The sequence below is a fragment of the Grammomys surdaster genome, unplaced genomic scaffold (assembly GCF_004785775.1).
Source record: "Grammomys surdaster isolate TR1022 unplaced genomic scaffold, NIH_TR_1.0 125581, whole genome shotgun sequence".
In the NCBI taxonomy this organism is placed as follows: domain Eukaryota; kingdom Metazoa; phylum Chordata; class Mammalia; order Rodentia; family Muridae; genus Grammomys; species Grammomys surdaster.
Window position 1 is genome coordinate 2195578 of NW_021620427.1, and position 8068 is coordinate 2203645.

Sequence of the window (8068 nt, forward strand, 5' to 3'; positions counted from 1 at the left end):
ATCAAGTACAAGCCAATTTGAGAGTATAAGACTTTCAGTTTTGGGTTGAACTTAAAATTTAAAGAATCCCACTGTCTCAGGACACATTCCAGTAGGGACACATTCCTTAGTCAGAAGACACTTGTTAGATTAACATTCAGAGGAAAAAGGGAGAGGCTGATGAACATTCCTCAGTCCACAGGGGAGGGAACAAACCTGCTTGTGAGGAGGTCCCAGAGCACACAAACATTCCAGGACACGCATTGTCATAATCTGAGTCACCTAGAGACTGGACCTGGAAAGGTCAGCCTTTGTGGTTTCCCTCTTGAACTCTCTATAAAAACTGTTCCCAACTTTGGCTCAGGGTTCCTCTTGTCTGTGTACAGAGGAGCCCCAGTATACTGGTTCTTATTATCATCTTATCAATAAACCTTATGTTATTGCAGTGAACACTGTCTGTGAGTGTTTCTGGGGGAGCACTTACCCTGGTTTTGGATCTTAGAGTCCAACAAGAGTAGCTCTGCTGATCCATATACCCAGATGCTGGAGTAGAGGATTCATTACATTTTGCTTTCATGAATATTAGTATTTATCCATATTTCTATAAAATATTTGATGTAACATCAACTTAATGACTCTTGTAAGTTCTTCTTCTTCTCTTCCTCTTTCATCCTTCCTCTCTTACAACACACAGGACACCACTATCAGGTAGCTAACATTAATAAAGCTTATCGTTACTAACTTCTAATGGAAGTTAACATTCATGATGCTTGTAATTGTTAATTTTTGTTTAAAAAGCATGTGTTTGTGCATATGACCCACAATCATAACATTCTCAAGATCATTTCCTGATTGAATAAATTATAATGGTATAAAATTATTAAAATGCTGTCCATTTAAATGCTTAAGTGTGTTTAAATGTAGACACAACATATCCACAATTAGCACCAGAATAGAGAAGAACTATTCATTCTTTTATTATATAATAATAATAATAATAATAATAATAATGATAATTTAGAAAAAAAGCCCATGAATGCCACTGCCTAACTCAGGGGCCATTAAAATTTAGGAAAGAATAAACAGGCAAATATATTTAAAGTTATCTGTATTCACATTTTAAACTTCAGGTTGCAAGGTTGGGCTTGGAGACAATGGATTTAACATGTTCAATATAAGGTGGCAATAATCCTTATTAACAGTAAGTATCTATGTGGCTCCTGGCTTAGTCTTTTCAGTGAATATTATATGGCAAAGTTGTCCCAGGTAGAAGGAGTAAATAGTCTCCAACCTGAAGACATCATTGAGTGTCATCCTAACATTGTCTCATCATTTTGTACCTTTGAAATTTTTATGTAGGAAGACATAAACTTTGTGTTTTAATAACCAGTATTCACAGAATGGACAGGCAGCATACAAATATTTCTCTTAAAATCATGTATCAAAGGTAACATGGATGTTGAGTCTGGTGATTTACCACTGAAATTTCAGTAATTTGGTGGTTGTAGAAGGCTGAGGCAGGAGCATGACCGTAAGTTTCAGGTCAACCTGTGTCTCAGTCTCGTGTGTGTGTGTGTGTGTGTGTGTGTGTGTATGTGTATATGTGTTTCTCTTCTCTGTGTGTGTGTGTGCATGCATGTGTATATCTATATAATTAACTTATAAATCTTGACATGACCAAACATCAAAAATGATATCCTCGTAATTTATTAACCAAGTACAATTTCTTGATAGAAGGCTTCATCTGATAAAATCACTTATAGTCCAATTGAAATGAAAAGGGGAGAAAAAGTATATAATGATTAGAATATCATGATACCATTTGAAGTAAGAATGTATATATTAATCAATTAAAAATTTAGACTATGTTCTCATTATCTCTAATTTCTCAGTGATTATGGCAACCTACAATATAATTATATAATACTGTATTAGTAAAGAAATAGGAATCTATAATTTATAAATAATGATTTGAGAAATTTGTACAAAAATTGTATGAAAAATATGTACAAAAGCATCTAAAGCCCTTAGATTTGGTTAATTCAACCCTTCCTCTCAGACCCCTTTCCAATCCTTGCTTAAACCTTTGGTTCCCTGTGTTACCCCTGTTCTTTCACCTCACGTATGTTCTATTTTATCCTCCTATCATACTTTTACACGCATTGCAACGTCATCAGTTCCCAAGCACATTCTCCATTCACACTTCATTTTTGTTTTGACTTTCATTCCCACGCCTCTAACAGTGTACTCGGTCTTTAAGCCTTATCTCCTCAGTGTTTACTTCTGTTTTGTTTTCCCATTTATTCTACTAACACCTTCCCCGTCAATCAATCCTCATGTCAGTGGCCCACTTACCTAGTTACCACATGTACTCCATGTTAAACCAAAACATACATACATACATACATACATGCATACATACATACATACATACATACACACAGAGAGAGAGAGAGACAGAGACAGAGAGACAGAGAGACAGAGAGACAGACAGAGACTGAGACAGAGACAGAGAGTTTTGCATAGAACTATCTTGAGAAAGAACATGTGGTTTTGTCAGTGAGAAAGCTGAGTGACCTCAGTTAGTATGTTTTTCACCAGTTTCATCCATGTGTCTGAAAATTTCATGGTTTCCTTTCTCTTTATTGCTGAATAATATTTCAATTTGTATGTTTACAATATTTTCACTATCTATCAGCTTTTGAACATATAGGTTGGTTTCATTTCTTGCTCTTGAAAATAAAGCATCAGTGACTATGGATAGAAGAACATCTCTGTAAGTCATAGAGTCCTTTGGTTATATCCTTAGAGATAATATAGCTAGGCCATATGGTAGATTTATATCCAATTTATTGAGACAGACTGGAGTGGTTAAGTTTTCAGAGTTGTGACTAGATGTAGTCCCTAAAGAAGAACGTATTGGTGTTTCACTTTTTTTGCTTGCCTGTTTGTTTTATTTTGTTTTCTATTTTTTGTTGTTTTGTTGTATGTTCTTTGGTAAAACACTTTATACATATCAATGTTTATGTACATAGATCTGTGTTGTTGCCATTCTTGTACAAAGAAGCTTCTAATTTCAGTAGGTGGTGTTCAATGAACACTTATTACTGTTCAAAGTAATGAAAATAGTAACTATTAGAGCTCAGTCATCAGGGAAATCCAAATCAAACTGACACAGAGATTGCACCTTACACCTATCAGAATGGCTAAGATTAAAAAGGAAGTGGAGCAAGAGAGCACTCCTCAATTGCTGGTCGGAGTGCAAACTTGTACAACCTTTCTGAAAATCAGTTTGAAAGCTGAAAATAGTTTACCCAAGACCCAGCTATACTACTCCTGGGCATATAATCAAAAGACACCCCATTATACTACATAGAAACTTGCTAAACTATGTTTATAGCAGCTTTATTTATTATAACTAGAAACTAGAAATAACCTAGATGTTCCTCAACTGAAGAATGGATAAAGAAAATGTGGTACATCTGCACAATGGAATACTATTCAGGTAATAAAAATGAGAACATCATAAATTTTGTAGGCAAGTAGATCTAAATCTATATCTATCTATCTATATCTATCTACCTTAAATATGTAAATTCAACCAGCTCAAACTGCAATATTTGCTTAAGGGATCACTACAAAAGATTGATGGAGAGCTTGTAAGATTCTGGGGCTCAGGTAGCTTACTGTGAAATTTGGACTCCCAGGAATGTCAGAAGTTATACCCATAAAATCTCATCAGTGACAGCCGAACCTTGAGTTAAACAAGGGCAAAACTATAAAATGCTAATGGGGATATGGGTGGGGCAAAGCCCAAGAGGCCTCAATCCTATACAAAGAACTATAGGCCACTAAGGACTGTTGAGACTGGGAAAAATTGTCTTCTTCAGAGAAAAGCACAGCAATTGGTTATCAATACCAAATGCACATGATTGCTTTATAAAAATTATTTTGTTAAAATTAAGCAGGTTATTTTAGACAATGTAGCTTCCATTAATCACTTAATATTTCCCCAAATAACAATCAGCGTAAATTTACTCATAAACACTATATTTGGAGTGATAAATTCTATTCAGGCTTCATAAGCATGAGGCCTGAATTATGTTCTATAATTACAAATTACTTATATTCACTTTCTATTCCCTCCATGAATTTTTTCACTCTAATAAATTTACATGACTTTTATCTGTGGAAGGTTCATCAATATTCCTTAGCCCATATTTAGTTCATCTTCTGTCAATAGAGAGATTTTTCTCAGAGAAAATACATGTGAACTCTACTGTTTTGAACTTACAACAGACTTTGCATTTTTTCTTCACACATGACAATATTTTTGCTGAGCACAACATTTTGAAGAACAATAATCCTTCCTATTAAATATCTATTGACTTTCCATCGCCATCTTCCTTCACATACTTTGCCTAGAGAAAACTTGCAAGTACCACATAATTGACAGAGAACATAAAGTCCAGGAATCTGACAGGACATTAAAAGGACAATTTACTGTGAACCTTCAAAGACTTTGAAAACATTTCAGGAAGCAAGATGGTACTATATCCTTAAGATTAAAATGTTAAAATGTTAGTCCTGTGTTCTTTCCACTTATAAATGTATCAATATATCAGTTTTTCCAGCATATCCATGGTGTTTCATGTTATCACAGTACTAGAAAATGAATAATCATATTTCACATTAATTTACATGATCAGTATTATATTATAAAATAATATAATTGAGAGATAAGAAAATTGACTGGCACATTTATAATTGTAAATAAAATGTTTAGATTTTTTAAAAATTAAAATGTATATAAAATACTAACAATAATATAATGTGTTGAGGTTTTGTTTTTGTTTTTTTGTTTTTGGTCTGCATTATAATGCTACTACTGTTCTCGAAGGCCTGGTGCCCCAGGTACGAGAGAATCTGCAAGTACCTTGTTCCTTAATTTAAAACCATTTGTTGAATAAACATGCTGTCAGACTATAGCTGGAGAGAAGAGAGATAGGAGAGATATCTGCTTCTAGGCTTGGTGTCTGGGACAGAGACCTCCAAGAGGAGGGAGAGAGAGAGAGAGAAGAGGGAGAATGGAGAAGACACTATAGAGTAGGGATGAGTCACGGTCAGGAGAGCTAACCAATTGAATTTAAGAACAACCCTTATTATTGTTGTTTTGAAGGATTATTGTTCTTCAAATTGTTGATGGAACCTGGCAAGTTATAACTTGGGGTTGTAGAGGGGGAAGTAGGTTTAAATAGCTTAGAGAGTAGATATCTGCCCGGCTCTAGTGCATTGAAGGCTTATTATAAATATGATAGTTGTGTGTCTTTTATGTGGGAACTGAAAAATCACATGTCGGGTAGAAGTCTCCGATTGAGATTAAATATTTGCTACAACAATAATGTGGGGTTTTTTGTTGCTGTTGTTCTTTTCATTCAGTATATTATGATCACAGTTTTCCCCTCTGTCTCTTCCCAGATCCTCCCACCTCCTTAACCATTTAACTTCATGCTTTCTCTCTTCCTAGAAAACCAACAGACCAAGAGAATAAAACACACAAACTGTAATAAAAACAACCGAGCATACAGGGGAAGTAAAAGAAAAGAAAAAAATGTGAACAACACATACTCACAGAGAAATACACATACACAAAGTCCATAAAACAATGAATCACAAAACTTAGTGATAAGCAAATGAAATGTAAGGCAAGCACTGCCCAGAGAAATCATTATGAGACAAACATCTCTTTCAATATTCTTGAGTTTATTTTGTCTTGGCTGTCTGCTCCAGGGCCTGGGGCTAGCCTTAAGTGTCCTTTGTATACTCAGTGAAACTCCATTGGAGGAAATTAATTCTTTTCCTGTGTGAAGAATTGTTAGAGACAAAGCTTCTTGGTTAAAGATAGGTGCACATGTCCACATCCCTTCTCAGTACCGGGAAGACATCTGGTTTGGACAAGGCAGGCCCTGTACATGTTTTCACAGTCTCTATGAGTTCATATGTACATTAGTCCTGATGTATCCAGAAGACAACTAGTTTCTTCAGTGACATCCATCCCCACTCATTCTTAAAATCTTTCTGATTTCTCTTCTAGAGTTCCTTGAGCCCCAGGGAGAGAGGTGTGGTGAAGACATGTCATTTAGATGTGAGCGTTCCAAAAACAAACAAACAAACAAACGAACAAACAAACAATCCTCTTATTCTCTGCAAGTTTTCCAATTGTGGTCTTAGTGATAGTTTTTGTCTCCTGGAGGATGAAGAGTCTGGGGCTGGCTGAGTGGCTATATACATTGATATATAGGTAGAGTACTGTGTTCCTAGAAGTCACTTTATTACTATGTTCCTGTAGTAGAGCAACAGTACTTGTTGTTTTTCACCAGGTCTGTGGCCTATTCAGTCTCATGCTCTTGACCACCAAAGCAGTATTGTGTGTGGACGGGTTCTATGTACTGAAGCAAGCCTTAAATCCAAGTCACATATAGTAGTTGGTTACTAACAAATTTTTTTGCGCCTATTGTTTCAATGATTCATGCAAAAAAAAGTCACTTGTAGATCGAAGGGTTTGTAGCTGGATTAGTGTTTGGTTTTCTCCTCTGGTAGTATGAAGAGTATCTTCCAATATGCTGAACAGTCATCAGTAGGGTGAAGGATCTAATTAGGCACTAGCTTGGCTTCACTCAATATTCAAAGATAGGTTGTTGTTGTCACCAATAGAGTCTTAGCATAGTTTATGGAAGGTACCTGATAGCCCTGTAAATAGCATGAGCTGCTCGTTCGGCTTCATGGAACCCAATCAGCCAACAATTAAAGTTAGATTCAGTTAATGTTCTTTCTGATTCTCTCTTAGAAGAAATCTTGCAGGTATTCTCTGACATCACCCATTATACAGGCAGCTTCTCTGTGCCAGAGTTAGAGCTCGTTTCAAGACCGTTTGTTTTTCTTTTTTTCTTCCTTTCTTTCCTCCTTCCTTCCTTTCTTCCATTCTCTCTCTCTCTCTCTCTCTCTCTCTCTCTCTCTCTCTCTCTCTCTCTCTCTCTCTCTCTTTCCTTTTTTTCATTCTCAACTCTTCATACCATGCAGAAACAGGTATATTTCTGAATCGATTGTGTGGCTATGTGTTCTCATAATGTCCATATGTTGATAAAGCAGTTCATCCAGTACCTTTCTAAAAAATGTTGAGTGGATAGTGCTCAAATCATAATTTATTCAGTTCTTATGGATTTTGATAATCAGCTGTACTAGACTTTAATGTTGAAAATACCATTTCTTCTGACTTTTGATTATACTGCTTCCCAATTCTCCTATATCCCATGTTGTTATTCACAGTTGTCATTGTCTTGTGGTCTTGTATTTATCTCTCTTCCTGGACACTGGATATGGGATATATGTTTTTGATATGTGTATTTGTATCCTTTATTTTAAGATATTGTGCTTTCATTGTCTTTTTGGTGACTTTTATTTCTTAGTTTAACTACTTTGATTATGGAACAAATCCAATAATATATTAGATGTTGTGATTTAACTACTTTGATTATGGAACAAATCCAATAATATATTAGATGTTGTGAAAGTTCTTTGCATTCCCTATACTCATTCATTGGTTTTCTAGTTTTTCTTTTCTTTAGTTCAGTGTGATACTGCACAATCAAGAATTTTATTGAATTTTCAACTGCATTCACACTTATACAGTTTTCGGGGTTTCCATTCTGTTTCACCTGGGCAAGGAAGTCAGCCCCACAAAGACCAGAATTTGTAGACAAATAGGATCCTTACGAATAGCTCAGTTTGGAAAGTCTTATTTGTGCAAAGATGAAGAACTGACATAGGATATTCAATTCCACACTTAGACATGCAATATGGAATCCCATTTATGTAACCCTGTGGTAGAGGCTGTGAAGACAGGTGGATCTAAGGTTTATAGGCAGCCAGTCAATAGAGATGGGGTCCACAAGGCACACAGATAGAGGAGGGCACCTGATGTAGGTTCTGGTATCGATATACAAATCCACATACTATACCCAATCATAGACAGACACACAGTCAGAGAGAGAGAGAGAGAGAGAGAGAGAGAGAGAGAGAGAGAGAGAGA